The sequence below is a fragment of the Anser cygnoides genome, chromosome 2 (genome assembly GCF_040182565.1).
Source record: "Anser cygnoides isolate HZ-2024a breed goose chromosome 2, Taihu_goose_T2T_genome, whole genome shotgun sequence".
In the NCBI taxonomy this organism is placed as follows: domain Eukaryota; kingdom Metazoa; phylum Chordata; class Aves; order Anseriformes; family Anatidae; genus Anser; species Anser cygnoides.
The window spans coordinates 81,747,612-81,765,266 of record NC_089874.1 but is presented as its reverse complement, the minus strand read 5'-3'; the positions used below and the strand labels follow the sequence as shown (position 1 = coordinate 81,765,266).

At 40.7% G+C, this 17,655-nt stretch overlaps 1 long non-coding RNA gene across 1 annotated transcript; it reads right to left on the bottom strand.

The window, feature by feature from the left end:
* Positions 1-9,983: 9,983 nt before the first annotated feature.
* On the bottom strand, positions 9,984-16,813 carry LOC106039913 (uncharacterized). The gene is made up of 3 exons (XR_001209556.3): positions 15,847-16,813; positions 12,028-12,061; positions 9,984-11,277 (listed from the first exon to the last, which is right to left on the bottom strand). It is a non-coding gene; the product is annotated as an uncharacterized lncRNA (long non-coding RNA).
* Positions 16,814-17,655: the final 842 nt, after the last annotated feature.

Here is a 17,655-nt window from a genome sequence, read left to right as displayed (position 1 = left end):
AGGTAGATGAGAAAGGCAAAATATGGTTTCAGAGACAACTCTGAAGTATAGCTTTCGACCTTACTATTTTGGAATTTGACAGAACTTCAAGAGGGCAGACCACAACCTCCTAAATCAGTTAATTTTCATTTTTATAATTTCCACTGCATTTGCATTTGTTCTGCCAGCCAGTATACTTGCCAGCCTAGAGATGTGACAGCACAATCAGGAGCCCACATAGTCCTACAATGTTGTGTTGTGTGCTACACACCACTTTCTTCACACATCTGAGCCAAACACTAAGCAAACAGGTGCTTTGAATTCTCCTAAGCACAAGAATTCTGCCAAATTAGCACTGCTGGTCCTACACAGAAAAAGAACAAGGAAAACAGGCATAAAAAACATGTATTTTTTTTTTTTTTTAAGTGATATAAAGCATCTTTCATCCACCCCCAACATAAGACCCTTTCTTCATGGTTTAGTGCATCCTGCTAACCTTTACAACTGGAGTAATGTATCAGTAGTGTACCTGTAAGCACAAAAGATAAATGTGGAACAAGAAGCTTGCTTTCCTTCTGAATTCGTTTGTACAGAAAGGTTGGAGAGGTAAGAGGAAAGCATTTGAAATCTCATCATTCTTGAGGCACAGGCTAGCACCCCATTTAGCATGTTGAAGGGAGGCTGAGAGGACTGAAGAAGTTTTTAAAGTGTCTCCTCGGTTTCAATTTCCTCAGAAAAAGGAAAGATAAGGACCCCAGTAAAGCCTGTTACAACTGCTTTGGAAGCTACAAAAATTACATTTGCTTTTTAAACAACTCCTTTGAGCACATCACGTTTTAAACAACGGTAATTGAAAGAAAGCTTCCACAGCTTCTGAAATGCTTGTTCCTGTTCCCTCTTTACACAGATCAAGGACAGTAAGAGGGTAATTACCAACTCCCTGAAAATATACAGCCCAACAAAGGCTTGAAAACGAGTATGAAAGGTTAAAAGACACACAAATGTGCCTTTTTCCTATCCTTACCCTGTTCCTTAATTTGCTAAAATAAACTGGCTGAATAGGGCTTATGAAGACATTGGCTCTTCACCTTTGTCAAATATTTATTTTGCAAGAGTTAATTTTCCCCTTTGATCCTCCTCTGCTACTTGCATTGCCTTGTAGTGACTTAAAACTGGCCTACTTGATCACAGGAGGATCATCCTCACTTAGATACCACTCCTGTTTCTGCAGAAGGTCTTGTGATTGCATCCATATTGTCTTTTCTCTGGGCAACAAGGAGCAGACTCCTCTAGCCCTCACATCTACACTGCTTCAGGCTTCTGCCTCGCCAGATCTTCAGTTCTCTATCTGACAAGGACAAATGGTGCCCACACTTTAAATGGGCGGATTTGACCCCATCCACAAGCACAGGGTTACCTACCCTGCAATGTCCACAGCATCTACCTTCGTTCCTCTTTATACCACTACCACAGTACTCTGTAGAAGGCCACATGAGATGCTGGACCTAAATTACTGCCCAAATCCTGCCCATTCCTCTCACCCTCCCTTTGGCCAACAGGTAGATTATAACACCATGAATGGGTTCCTTTTAGGGAAATAGATAGGACAGAGACAAGACTGCTTCATCAGCTCCAGCAGCAATTTCTGTTGCTTTAAAATGACCATGCAACAATGGCCTAAGGTTATTAAAGGTTTGTGTATAAGATGAGCGTCCCATTCATGCACACGCACACACAAGTACCTAGAGTGCACGTGGTTATAAGCAAAACGAGCTGGAACAAATCTGCCTGTGCAGTGATGCCCATGCTGTTTAGGATACCCCAACCCACAGACTAATAAAAACAATGGAAAACCCAGCCCTGTTTTAGATAAAGAGGCCTAACTTCCCCCCTTCAAAATCTCCTTTTTCATCATGCACTAAGGTTGGTGAGCACAGTTTCTTCATCAGCAGGGCACAGGGAGCCGAAGAGGCTTTGGCAAGATCTTTCACTTTGTTTTGCATTACCCAGTTGTTATCCTCAGACTAGGAATTAGCTGCAGAATAGGGCTCCCTCTTCCAGCTGGTTAGTTGGCTTCATTTGTTAAACTACCTCATTTGGAAGGTGCAATGACATTTGCAAAGCCATCACTTGTTGCATTTGTTATCGTGTATGCAATGCCCACATAAATAGATACAATCAAACATCGTGTACCATACTGCTTTCTTTGTCCTCTCAACTGATGGTCTCTTATATTTGTGTGCATATTCATAAATATAAAATATATTATTAATATATATTTTTAATATATAAAAATATATATTTCCCCTTGTATATAATCTGTGGCTAGGACTGCTGATAGATAACTCAATGCTGAAGGCCTGGTTTGCAAAAACAGCTTCTGATTTCCTGCAAATCTCAGAAGTGGAAAATTTTAGAAAGTTGCTTGAATGGCACACATATGGGCTTCATCTGCACACGTTAATTATAACGGAACCTGTATGAGCTATCTTGCTATATTGCCTTTTATGCTAATATCCAGAAAACAGTGCCATTAACAGCAAAGTGCAAAAAAATAAAATAAAATAAAATACAGATGATAGAGAGGTTCCTTTCATTACTTAAAATATGGCCCTCAAGCTTTGATGAAATAATCAAATCTCTTCACACAATTATGTCCTTGATTAAAAGCATGCATGAGTCATTTCTGAACACTTTACCCTGATATTGGGAATGCTATTTGTATAAATCACAAAAGGGGAGCTCTCATTTCTGCATTACAACAAGCTACTTCAAAACCAACCCAAACCAAACAATAAGCATTCAGTGAAAGGCTGAAATACAGAAAACAAAAAGGAAGCTACAATTAGTGATGTCCCTAGCATATGACTTGCAGGCAAAGTCCCAAAGCCACCCAAAAATATCTCTGGAGAATGCCAAACTGTTCTTAATGTCTTTCTGCTGAGGACAAGCATTTGTCTCATCTGTGCGATAGATCAGTCCCACGTAGGCTGATAACTATTTGCTTCAACCAGAAAAAAAATAGCTTTTGTTATAATCACTGGGAAATGTTCCAGAAAAAAAATGCTTTCAAATGGAGAGGGAAGGTGGAAAAGACGAAGAGGAAAATGAGAGAAATCCAGACAAAACTCTACACCCAAATAATCAAAGAGAAAAGTAGAGATTTGGCTGGCTAAGTGAACGTGAAGAGGGAAGACAAAACAGTGTGCACAGACTGGAACAATGGAAGACTAGTGTGTACAAGTAATTAAGAAAACCCCAACCTTTATAAATGCAGGAAGGTCACATCTCAAGTTAAATGCATGCCAACCGTTTCAAAGTACCTGTGGGTTGTTAATAACAAGACAACTATGAAAGAATTCTTAAGGAAAATAACATAGGTTGCGGACTAAGAACCGAATGAAGCCCTGGCTTCAGCAGTCAAGGCTTATACCTCAGGGACTTACACCCACAGATTTCATTTTGTGTCTACTTCTCGAAAGGGAAAACAGCTGTCCTGACTCTATGTTGGTGGGGTGGGGGCAGAGAACCAGGCATGGGGACTGTATCCCTGGGCAAGGACATCTTCCCCCCTTTATCCCCAGGGGGGTGTCCTGGGGCACAGCCTGGCTCCCCCACAGCCAGTTGCCTAGCTGATGCTGTGGATCATCCAGAGAAGTGAAACACTACGGAGCTGCTCTCACTGATGTACTAAGCCATTTATTCATACACTTCTGAAGCTTTAAATGGTGCAAATCAGTAGTTTACCTATAATTGAGTTAGGCGTGGCAGAGGCAGTATGTTTTCTGAAAGTCCATTGGAGAGTGATGCTACTAATCTGGAGAACTAGTGATGCTTAGAAAAACAGCACACACACTGGATTACACTGCACAGCATTTTTCTCCTTGGTGTATGAATTCAGCCCATTTCAATCAGCACACATGTACAAGCAGCTGGAAACAACGAATCAAAGCCACTAATCATGCATTAACAGAAGCTAAATAAAAATATTGTGTGCTTTATGTTAATACAAACTTAGCAGTGACCTCAGCCAGAAAGAAATTAAACAGCTAACAAAAAAAAGCATTTCTGCAAGGGAAAACTGCATGTTTCCTTGTAGGGCTCAGTTTTCAATCATTTAAAACAAATATTTTAAGTTTCCCTAAAAGTCAATTATGCCCCCCGAAGTCTTATAATCACAATATTTTATATAATTCTAATCGCTGGGATGCAAAATCTTTTCAAGTCTAAGTAATTTTTTCTCTTTTTTTTTTTTTGGGGGGTGGGGGGGTGGGGCGTGAGGGAAGATGTGGATTCTTAGACTTGAAACTTGCTGGGAAGGTTTCTCAGAGCTAGGCTTGCATTTCTCATCAGAACAAGGAACCAAAGCATTGCAGCCCGCAGGTGAGGGCATTCTTCAGCAGTGAATGTGAACCATGCTGTGGAGCCTGTTAGAAATAAAGAACTTAACCTAAGGTGTCCCTCAGGCACGTTTGCGCCCAGTGCTGCCTGGTAGGGCACGTTGTTTTTCCCTAAGAGAAGGCATGACTGTTGGAGGGCACAGATGCTGCCATCAGTACAACATGCCAAGCACAAGTTGCTGAACAATCTGGCATAAAATGGCATAATCCTCTCTTCCACACACATCCTCAATCTCCATAAGCCAAAGAATTTAACATAGAAGATGCCACCCAAGCCTAGGTACCACACAGCTGTAAAGATGATCCTTCAGAAAGCAAAACAGACCTTGATTAATGATCCTCATCTTGAAATAAACCACAGAATTTACTTGTGAATAGCCTCAATATATCCACAACTTGTTATAGACATTTCTCCTAAATAAGGATCCACTCTGATCTGAGTTGATATCAACATAGAATTACATACATAGATGGATGGAAGAGGTTTTGTTGTTCTTATGAAGAATGCAGACAAAAATCATGAGTTGTTCTTCCCTTTTGCTTTCTTGGGAAGTTCACACTTTCTGCACAGAAAGAGCTCCAAAGGAAGCTGTGATTTAAAACAAAGCATTCAGTTTATGCTGGTGGAAAGCAGAGGTATCAATGCTGAAATTAAATCCACACCTCACAAGGAGCATGCTACACAGCATCTCCAGGCTGGAAGGACTTTTTTCAGTCACTGTTGCTTTTGTGAGCACGGAGCACTCAACACTTTTGTCTGCTTCCTCTTATTTACATTCTTAAATAGGAATGAACCCAGAGTCTTTTCTGAGCTCATTTTCCTTCTTTTCTGAGGAGTTTGCAAAGCACAATTTTCCTCTCTCGTATGGTTTGGCTACTGTTAACTATAACCTCATAACATTAAAATGCAAGATATGATGCAGTAGAACTATGCATACGTTAATACAATACTAATCATAAATGTATTTCAGTCTTCCATATCTGAAAGCATGAATGGCCTCTTCACTTTTTTGATGAGCAAGAGATGTTCCTGACACCCTGACTCTCATAATACTTAAGTTACCCACTTCAAAGCAGCTGTTAGCACATAAATCAGCTGAGCTAGAGGGCATGGGGGCAGTGGTGAGAAAGTATTGAAAGATGTTAAGTATACTGAAATTAATTGGGAAGAAACCCATGGAGAGAAACACTTTAAAGTTACCTAAGGAGAAAAATGAAAGTTCTCAAAATATGAATGTGTTGCAGGGAATTAAATACTGTCTTTGTTTAGCCTGTGACCCAAGTGTTCAGAGCTTCCACGTTCTGTGCTTCCTCACTTCAAAATGTATTGGACTCATCCAAGTGTTTTCTTCAGTTTTAATCTAAGTCTGTCCACATCTCCCCCCAGCCCCTCTCCCTAAAATTTCAACCCTAAAGCCATCCAAGTGTACACAGTATTTTTTGTTTGGCTAGACTGTAGCTTTCTGTTGTGCAGTTATTCAATATAGTGTTTCCCTTCTTTTGAACAACTCTAATAAGAAGATACTAAACAAATATTTAGGAAAATGCCTAGAGAGGAAAAGTCAAAGTAGTTTTCTGAATGTATTCCAGGCACAACCTGATTTAGTCTGTTATACACCAGCACTATAGAGGTCATCAAAAAGAATTAGCACATTTCCTCAGAGCTGTACTAACAGTCAATTCCCAGAGGCTTCTGCTCCAAGAAAAAAAAAAAAAACAAAACACAAACTCTAATAAGAGCATTAAAACAGCAGGTAGGCAGATAACAGCTTTGGAGGCAGGAACTGTTCTACTAAAGTTCAGGACATCGTGGAGCAGTTTTCCCAACTCTGACATGCAAGACCATACAGCACCATGTCGTGAACTTCCTCGAAAAGTACTCTTGGAGAGACTACAGACACCATCAGAAGCACACTGATCAGACGTAGAGCTTGGCTAACAAAATGAGCAAAGGCTCTGAAGCATGGCTTCAACACACGTGGGGTTATACCAAGTGTCCTGGTTCCAGTTAGGACAGTTAATTTTCCCTCCTAGTAGCTGGTAGGGTGCTATGTTTTGGATTAGGATGAGAAGAGCGCTGATAACATGCTGATGTTTTAATTGTTGCAGAGCAGTGTTTACACCAAGCCAAGGACTTTTCAGCTTCTCGCTCTGTCCTGCCAGCGGGGAGGCTGGGGGTGCAGCAGGAGCTGGGAGGGGACAGACCCAGGACAGCTGACCCAAACTGGCCAAAGGGGTATTCCATACCATCTGACGTCATGCTAAACAATACATAGGGGTGGCTGGCCGGGGTGGGGGGCCGGGCTGCTCGGGGATAGGCTGGGCATCGGTCAACAGGTGGTGAGCAATTGCATTGTGCATCACTTGTTTCATACACATTATTATTAGTAATACTGTTATTATTATTTTCCTGTCTTAATAAACTGTCTTTATCTCAACTCACAGGCTTCACTTTCCCGTTTCTCTCCCCCATCCCAGAGAGGGAGGGGGGAGGGTGAGCAAATGGCTGTGTGGTGTTTAGCTTCCAGCCAGGTTAAACCACAACACCAAGTCAGCTAAAAATCAGATGACGTTCAAAAAGAATGCATTTCAAAGGAACAGACAAAGACCAGAAAAATCACCCCCGTGTGTATTAAATAGGTAATTACTGGGAGTATTACAAATGTTCTTTACAACAGGTTCTGCCAGCACTTCTCAATAATGGCCAAATCTTCAGAACTATCTTCCTGACCTCACTGTGAATGGATGAAGCCTGCCCCACTGGTGGGGCCAACATCCTGCTCTGAATAAAGTGACAGAAACCTTACATGGCTTCTGCTACTTTGGTCCAAGAACAAATACTCCCCTTTTGGAAATGGGCAAGCAAAAAGTACAGCCATTCATTCCTCACACAGTGCACCATCAGGAAAATGCAGTCTGTATAGAGAATTTTTTTGTATGTGGAAATAATGGAAGAAACCCTGATGCAACTATAAATATACAAGTGTAAGAGTTCCTTGGAATGATGCAGCTTACTCTTCCCTTGAATAAAAGGAAGCCAACGCCAGCTCAGTGAAATCGTATCAAGGCTAGAGCTACAGAACTTTAACCTAGCACCTCATTTGTAACTTCTGAGATAGAAATACAGGCAGCTGATTATTGCAGAGTTGGGTCACTTAGAATATGGCTGGTCCCAGAATACTGTTTTACAGAGGAGGAAGCCCTGCTACGTATCCTTCAGTGAAAAGCTTTGCTTATCAAAAAGATATTCAGGAAGAAACACTGGCAATAGCTTCAGCTGCTGTTTGAAGGGTGGTTCTAATACCTATAAGCAAAATCAGTGGGTAAAAAAAAAAAAAAGGTTGACAACTTTCATGCCTTCTGTCCTTTCTATAGCTCTGAGGTTTTGTCCTTTAGTCTCCACACCAAAAACAGAGTAAGAGAAGAACTACTAAAGCAGAATAATGGTGATGTTGATTTCTCCAAGTTAACTTAATGGTTAGCTTTGAACTTTTTTATTCAGAGTAAAGTCAAGAGAAAGTGTCATGTGGTTTATATATACATTTAAGAATTCATTTAAGAATAAATTCTCAAGTAGCTCATATTAAGTTAAATATGAAGATCCACATTTTACAGTCTAATAAAAACAGACTAGCAAGCCTTTGTTTCCTTCAGAAAACAAATTTTCTTTTCCCACTAATCCCTTTTTCCTCACGTTGTTCCAGTCCAATTTCACTTATTTTAAAGACGTGACTGTAATTAGATTGCATGCCAGACAGAGTTTTAACAGTGTCTTATACACAGTGTAATAGAAAGGGAAAGTAATATTCCCTATTTCTGCTGAAATAATGTGTTCAGTATAGCCTAGAACTACATTTGCCATTTTTTTCCTGGTGCCTCCTGTGTCTTGTGAAGGAGTACTATACTCAGGTAATTTTCCAAGTAACTTTCCTCCAGCATTCTATTATCATTTCATTAAAACTCACTGTTGTGTCCCCTTTGACCCTTCATCCTAGTGCCTGTACTAATTCCTATCTTCTGTAAGTTGCTGATAAATTTTCACAAGACATCATACCAAATCCTTTACTGAACTTAACATGAATTATACTCTTTCAATTCCTTTGCCTGGACTGTTTTTTTTGTTGTTGTTGTTACAGAGGAAAGAAAAGAAGCTTGCCTTCACCACCTGTTATTCTTGTTCTCCATGACTTTAATTACTCTTGCTTGATATTTGTTTTTAACATCTGTGTGCTATTAAGGTCAGAGGAAAAGCTGCCCAGAAAATACATCATCAATAGCATTACCACCTGACCCAGCTCACCTGAGTGAGGGATGTATTCAGATGTACTTAAATTCATAGGATGTAGAGGGTGCTATTGCACCGAGCATCTAACATTCATTTTAGCATAGCTCTGGGAAGATCATGGCTTGTATGTTTTTACTGGCTCTTATATAGCTGAAACTCAGGAAATTTACTGTCATTTGCTAAAAGCAAATACCATTAAAAATCATAACTTACTTTTAGTCTTGTAAAAATAAAAATGAGCTGATGGCAGTGTCATTGTTTTAACAGCAATCTGATTTCTATTTTATAAGTCCAACAGTGAAACATTGATTTCACTGCCTGATATCAACTGTAAGTTTTAAGCATCATGGGAATTATAAGATCAACTCATGTTACAGAGAGCCTAGCACGGAAACTTTGTTTGTTCAGTCTCATTTTTTAAACCACAAATCAAATAAAGTTTGGCCTCTTCCATTTCTCTTCCAGGTGTCAATAGCACCCTTAAAGCAGGGGAAAGTGGCAGGAGAAAGTATTCAGGCTGATAGATGGATAGCTGAAAATGAATAAGCACTTTTGAAATATTTTCTACTACATATTTCATCCCATTTTTCAAGTGAGCCTAATTTTAGTCTTGTAATAAGTTAAAACTTTCACCCTGTCTTGCTCAGGTTTCTAGTACATTTCTTCCAAATCAGTATATATCACTGCAGAGGTACAAAGGAAGCCAGATTGCTTCTAATGGATTCACATTTTTGTTTAAGAAAGATCCCATATTTTCCTAATATGAACATAACTTTGATCTCATTCAATAGAAGGTGTTATTTAAGACTTCAGTTTAGGTACTTTAAATAGCAGACCTTTGCTCATTTCACAGAAATAGAATTAAGCCATGTAGCATATTATTATTAGCAGTAAGCCTTTATTCATCTCACCTAAATATTAGGTAAGCTAAGTTTGTAAGCCATTGAAACATCAAAACAGAGCAGGCAGACATTGCCTCAAGACAGCTGGGAGCATCTCTACATAAAATGGAGTCTATAACTTTTTAATCATTTCTTGCATGCAAATCTCATGTTAAGGCCAAACTTTTTGTCCATGTGGTTCTTACCAAGAAGAGGACTAAACCAGTCTGGGACCGGAGCTGACTTGTCATAGACAAGCTTTCTTCACTTGCAAGACAAAAGGAAAAAAAAAAAGGAAAATCAATACTTGCAACACTATGCTGTTTTAGGAGGTCAGAAAATCCAGGACCCTGTGACCAAATCCTTTCATCAGCTGTGACTAAACCAGTTTTCCCTCAGAGAGGATTCCTAAGAGAAATAACCATATCACTGGTGACAAGCTCCTATTGCTGCACTCATCAGTACCTTTTAAATAAATGTCATGACAAAAAAAGCAGCGTGGAAGATTGTTTCTCAGACATGCCTAGAAGTGTCTCCACACATTTAGTTAGTTAATATGAACACATGAGGGGGGAGAAAAAAAACAGTACTGATAGATACTATCAAATTAGGTCTCAGAAAGCTGAGGATGCGATTTCTCACCATCGCGGATTAAAGAAAAAAGTCCCCTCTCCATACACTTTTTTCTACCTAGCTTACTTGGTTTGTCTGCCCAGATGACTATATTGTGGCTATTAATAGCATGCATTTAGAACAACAGAACCGTTATTTGTGTGTCAATGCAGATAACATACCCAGTCAAAATAACAATAAATGCCCAATTTTATTTTGCAGGCATTTGAAGAGTAGCTAAGATGACTCACTCATCCCTACCATTTTTTCAGTGCCTGACTTTTAAGACCTGTTAGATGGACAAAGAACTACTATAAGTTGATCTGGCAGGAAAAAAAGTCTTGAATATATACATAATATGCATATTTCTTCAATACAGCATGAGTGAAACATCAGGGAAAGCATGTGAAGACATAGAAAGGCATATTAATCCAAATATGTAAAAATCATTGTTTGTGTACCAGCAGATGCAGATTTTAAGACTCCACGAGTTTATGTCCCAACTGAAAATATCAGAGAATGCTTCCTCAGGTAGTAGTTTCTTTACTAGATGTACTGCCAAGTCCTGTTTCCCTGAGTAGCTGAGGTAGCAAGTTGTCCCATTGGCTTGGCTGCAGCAGGTCAGCACCTTCTGGGCTCCCATGGCAAGCAGCAACTGCTGCTTCCTTCTCCCAGACCCCCAAGCATCCAAATGTACATATACACCCAGACCCCTCACCTCCAGGAGGACGCACCCCATTGCCTACAAGCACTTCTGTAAGCTTTTTCCTTCTTCAGTGTCTCAGAGCCCCTCAAACCCCCATGAAACAGAGGGTCTGCAAAAAGCCAAAAATTTTCCCACGGTAGGAAGCTAGAAGACACTTAAGGGAGCAGACAGATGAGTGCTTTCAACTGCACATTAATAGCTGTTCTCAGATCTTCCTGCTGGGAAAACTGAATCCTGACTGCTTCAGCCATGAGCTATCCATTCACAATTTTGGTGTTTAAGTAAGCGCTTACATTTACCCAGGAAAGCTGAGCAGCAGTCTGATATTCCTTCACCTCCCACTGTCTTTGTCAATAGTTGCAGCTGAGGTTGTTGGTGGTGCACAAAACTACACTGAAGGTTGAGGGCCAAAAGCTGAAGATGGACGAGAAAATAGCAAAACACAAATAAGTGTAAAGGAATGGTGTTCCCATTCTCTAAGATAAGGCTTACTCTGCCTTCATGTGAGGTTTTATAAGTTTAATCTTACCTGGTTTTGAATATTTACAACACCCAAGAATTCAGAAAAGAAAGGTAAAGACTGTGCTATAGTGCTTACAACTCTTCTTTTAGGAACTGATAGTGCAGCAGTGAGAGCACAAAAAATCTTGGCTGGGTAAATGGTCACACAAGTGTGCCATGTTGAATTGTTTCCAGGGCAGTACTTTTTATCCTCAAGACATGTTGCCTTTTATTATTACTTTTAATGTAGGAGATAAATACTAGATTAAAAACAGGAAAAGAAAAAAAAACATTTTTAAGTGGCAGTTTCATATTCTCTTCTGTACTGGTATAGATATAAAAGAGCAGCAAAGAGCCCTGACTGATGATAAGAAGGCTGAAATACATGAATCTGCTACAGCAGTCACTAAGAGACTTTAGTAACCATTATCTCCACATTTTTCTGAAAGAAAACTGGAAGAAGGCTTGCCTGCTAGCTGCCTAGCATGACCTGAGAAGAACAAAATTACGTTTTTACACACTTCTCAGTAGTGTCATACTTCAAAGACAGAGCATTTTACGCTTGTTTATTTGCACTCCCTGACAAATCTGGTTATTGAGATCATAAGCTTCCTAGGACATGAACTTCACCAGTTTTAATGTCTAGCCCCCCACAACACGTACCTCAGTGATGACAGAAATCCTTTGACAAACCATGCTGCAAAAATAAATAAATACAGAAGATTCAGTTCAATGGTTTCAGGATGAGCATAATCATAGCATTAATGTAATGCCTAAGTTTTAAATCAAATATTTAATAAAGCAAAAAGGATGAAAAACATTATTTGATTGTCTCCAACAACATGTTCAGCTTGTTAAAAGAAAGAGCAAAGGATATGTTGGCAACTCAAAGTTCAGCACTGAAATGCAGCTACTTCCATTATGACTTTTTGAGGTATACATTTTGATGTCTGTTTGCTGAGAACAAGGGAAGGGGAAGGATGACTCAGCTCCAGAAAACAAGATGCTTATTAGTTCTTATGGGGATAGCTGAAGTGATGAGCCATAAGATCAGAAAACTGATTGTTGTCCATCAGGGCAAGGGACCAATTTTCAGTGTAACAGAAGAACACAAATGGCTGTACAGATGAGAACTCACTAACAGTTTGTTACTGAGGAACAGCAGTTCAATACGCTGATACTAACACTTACAGGCTTGCAGATACTATAATTGCAATAAGCAGATTCACTGGCACCTACAAATTATCATCTAAAACCAATGAGAAAACAAAGGTCAGGCTGACATAAGGTACTCTGAAGTTCAGCCAGTTCATGATTCTGATTCATGGCAGAGCTGTGTCTCTCTGCATTTCTTCCTTTGATGTTGCTGTAGGTTCCAGCATGCCTTCGTTTATAGCCACCTCTTTTTGCTGATGCACAGCTTAACTACAGGCAGGTCTGAGGGCAAGTCAACCCAACCAGTACTCACTTTTGGAGCTCCGCCTCACCTGCACCAGGGAGCTGAACCAGCTCAGCAGCTTGCCTTGCAGAGAAATACTCAACCCTCTAACATCAGAGCAGCTCATGGGAGAGATGCACTTGCAGCCCCCTTGCTTGGTCTCTCTGGGTACACCCTGAGCAAAATGCAGCCTGAAGCTTTCTCCTGTGTATACATGTAAAAGTTGTGGTTTCATTCACACTTGTGACAGGCCTGGGTTTCCCTGACCTTCCTCATGGCAGGAGGCCCAGGTGGAAAGCCTCTTTGGAAAGTGAGGATGCAGAACTTTTATTGGAAATGCAGCATCGTACACTCCTTTCACTTGGAGATGCAGAGCACTCAATGCTGAGATCTGAACGTGGGCAGACTCTTGCCTCTGTGGTGAGCTCAGCTTTGCTTTATTCATCTGAGGCCTAACAACAGCTAGACATGCTTGCAGTTTCCCCCCCGCTTTGAAGAGGTCCTGCCATAATGTCAGCTTCTCCCTAACCTTTCAGCTGATTGTCTTTTGATCTTCACTTTGGCTAATAACCAGGTTTGTGCTGGTGTGCCTGATGTCCTATTTTGTTTGAAGCAGCGGACCTTGACAGCACTTTAGCTTTCTACTGAGTTTCTGTAACACCTTCTGACTGATCTCAGTGTGTCTCACATAGTCTGTAGCCACATCCCAGCTCCCTGGAGCTTCTCTCTGTGATATAAGCAGTTTCCACTCACAGTTTTAACCCTTTCTACCTGATATGTACAGTAGGTTTGTACATTTAGCCAGCTATACTTGTATAAAGAAATACAAACATGCATATAGCTACGACCTGGGATAAAGTGTTTTAAGCTTCTAAACAGAGACCTACAGGGAAGAAACAACAAAAGATAAACACAGAAATGGAAGTTTCCCTTCTCCCTGAGCCTCACACTCCAGGATTTGACCAGGGGAAGTAGCAGTCCATGAGATACCATGCAGGTCGGATAGCTGGAACACCTCTGGAAGGTTCTGCTGTGGTAGTACACTGTTGTGGCAACCTGAAACAGGAACAGACTGAACAGGAGGCATAGCTTTTTACCTGGGATAACTTTCCTCTCGAGCACCCTGAAATTCAGTACACAGTGCATCTGACCAAACAGCTCTGAAAACTTAAAGAAACCTTTGGGTAGTGTGTGAGATTGAAACAGGGAGTTCATATTTAGTCTTCAAGATTGAGGTACAAAATGAAGCAATGATTTCAGTACAGAAGGTACAGACACAGCACTAGAGAGGGCTTCCGTACAGCACACAAAACAATTGCCACAGTGTTGAAGCTAGAAGATTGCTACTGTAAAAGACAATTATTTCCAACAACAGTTGTAGACAAACACAATTACGGCAAGAGCTTTACTACTACTTGAAATCTTTTTATTGAAATGGGATTGTAAGACATGTTGTGACACAGCGACAGCGTAGTGAGCTCAGAATCAGAAGAAATTTGTTGCTGGCACTGTTGAGGTAGGACAATAAGGTTTACTAGCTGTCTCATGTTATGAAACATTTCATATTTTGCCATCTGTAACAGGAAAGTATTTGCCATATCTGTACAGCCTATTTTTCCCACCTCAGAAACAGAAGGAAAGGTTTGATGTCAAAGTACTACCTAAACGGAAGTTAGCACATTTTCTTCTTTCTTTTCCTGAGGGAGAAAGAGAAAGCTGTACCTCCCCTACCTCCTTGCTTGCAGTAGGAAAACTGCACAGAAACAGGCTACTTTTCTGAGATAGCACCACTCTGAGTCTGTGCTGGAAGAGCACATCAGACCCCACCTGAATAGCTTGGTTCCCAATAGGATGCCTACATCTGCTGCTGCTTCTCCTAACAGTCACAGCTCATTTGCCAGAGCATACAGATTTCATACACCAGTAACCCCAGGAGCATTCCTAGCCTGTGGATGGTGTGAATTTTTTACAGCTGTAAAATGAGATATTTTTGTTTCCCCTCACTTAAAGACAGCTCAGCAAAGGCACCTGGAAATAATCCTTTGTGTTAAGCACCTTCCAGTGGCTCTAATCATTCTTTAGCTGCATATAACTTATCTGAACAGGCAAGCAAAGGAAATATAATTCCCCAGATTAAACCCTCCAGTAATTTTTATTTTGAGTACAGAAGCTGGTTTGGATAAAAAGAAGGGAGGAGAGATATCAAGGAAAAAAAATAGAACAGGAAGGCAGGGATAAGAGAAGAGCAGAAACTATGCAGAAAAAAAAAAACAGACTGTCCATACTTCAGAACTGATATTAATGGTGTTTTATCACTAGCTACAGACACCAGTTCATGCAAGGATGGCTCTGCCACTCTAAAATCCTTATCTTTCTTTCTAGCAATCCTGTGCTAGGAAGAGGCAGGTTGCTGAGGGCGGTGATGTGATACATACAGCCTCCTTGAACAGCTCATGAGCCACAGTAATCACACAATTGACAGTAGTAACCCAGGAAGGGGCCCAGTGATAGTCCAGGTCCCTACCTAGGGGGAAAAGCAAGTCAGCAGGAGCTGCTGTGGCCACGTCACCCCAGGACCATGTACTTGTCCCTGCCCGGTCTCCTCCAGCAGTCGGAGGAAGGTTGGTGGAGGCTGTCTCCTCCATGAAAACTTCTCTCAAAGCCTCTCTCCTCAGGAAACTTAAGATATATAGCAGTGTTGGTCAGGGATGGCAGCTCATGGAGAGCCAATTCAAGCACAGGCAGCAGTAGTAGATGATTTGACATTTATAAGAAAATAATTGGATAAGCAAAGCAGACTCACTCCCTCTCCCAGCATGTACATGCTAATCTACCCACTTTATATAACATCTTTCCACTGCTTACAGCTGCGGTCATGACTTTCATATTTTTTCTAGGTGTCAGCAAAACTTCAAGATGTAAGAGTCTGGAGAAGGGGTCCTGTTACCTATGAACTTCTACAAGACAATCAAAAAAACAATAGCTTTCTGAGGAAAAAAAAAATGTTTCTGATATTTCCTAAAATTCCATATCAGTTTACTTACCTCCTGCTCATTCTTCTCAGAACTTATGGCAAAGCATTTCCTTTCCTCCAAAGGAGGATAAAAGCCATATTAACTCATTGAATCTCCCTCTTTATAACTTCTTGTCAGCTAATCTTAGAATATATATGCAGCACTATGTTATCCATCTTTGATGACCCAGGAGATACAGCATTCTTCAGCTTGGCAAGAGCAGATCTGCTGAGAAGGAAGAGGAAGGCACGAAAAGTACAAGCCTCATAGTGCAGTCAGATAGCTTCTCTCCCTACATGTGTATTAAGGTAGCACCTACTGCTAATTTTCCACCCAGTACTGAAGTAGGGTTACAAAAAATGCTTAAGCATCCCTTTTTACCTTTGCCAAACAATTAATAAGCAGGCTAAATCTGTAAATTGGTTGTCATTGCCACACACCTGCTGACCATCCTGCAATCACCTGAACAGCTGGGCATTCAGGAGACACCTACCTCCATTCTCAGATTGCACCTGCTTTTCTGATTAAGATTGAAAGCAAACATCAAAATGATGAGGAAATACACAACATTTACTGAATCATACATTCTTTGGGGCTATCTTTTTATCATAAACAGGTCATTTTGAGAAAATTCAACCTCCTGTTCCCCAAGAGTAGTGCCTAAGGAAACCCACTGATAGCAAATGGCAACCTGCAGTTTTTCTGCTGTAAAAAGTTTATTTTCCCATTTACATTAATACACCATGTGCTAGCACGAGCACACAACTAGAAGTCTTCTCACAGAAGTGCTCTTCACATCATCATCCTTTAGTTCTGCCCCTTTCTTACAAATAATGTTGATAAATTTGATCTAATTCAATCCAGTTACATTCTTGTGTGTTTCTGCACCCAAAAGCACCTTCTTTTTTTTTTCTTTTTTTTTTTTTTTTTTTTCCTTTTATTTCTTTTATTTCTGCTGTATCAGCTGATACACTAAAGAAGTTACTTTCCCCCCTACAAATTTTACTTCCTGGCTGCAAGAAAACCCCTGCTGCACTTATATGCACAAACAAGCAGAAAGTGAGTTTTGCCATGTACACGGCTGTTTATTTCACCAGTGGAGATCACAGAAGACGGTGAAGGCACCTCAGTCGGTCACCCTCATTATAGTCATCAGACAGGCAGGTCCTGTGTGTGCTCAGCAGGAAAAACACAGCAGCACAAAGATAGTTATGGAAATGAAACACTCTGCCAAAAGCTTCAACCTGCTGTCAGCTCTGGTAAGATAAAGCACAAGCATAATTAGATTTTCAGTGGCACAGGCTAGTTAGCTCTCAAGCTACTGTATGCCTTCTCAAGTAGAAAGGGCATCTGATTGTAACTATGTCAGGGCCCAGCAGGGTGTGAAGTGCAGAACTGCGTTTTAAGGATCATGCAGAGTTGGGGATGGATGTGCCTTTCACGTGTGGTATCAAACACTCACATAACTTTCCAATGTGATGATAAGTTATTTACAACAGAATTAACCCCCATGGTTTATGAAGTGAAATTCGCCACTAAGCAGGGAAAAATATTCACCCCCCTCCAACTTCAACAACTGTGGTAAGGTCAGAGATATAGGGGGGACGTGCTTTCCTCAGCTGCAGATTACCAGGATTGCTCCATCCCTCCCTGCAGACCTTATGTCCCTGTTATGTTCCCCTCTGGGCACTGCCAGGGTGCAGGCTGCTTTGCCTAGGTACACATCACCCCTAGATGCGTCTGGCTCATCCTTCAGCTTGTAGCAGGAGATGCAGACTGTGAAGCCAACTATACCTCCAGCTGATGTCTGAAATGCTCTTCGCTCATCAGCACAGGGGC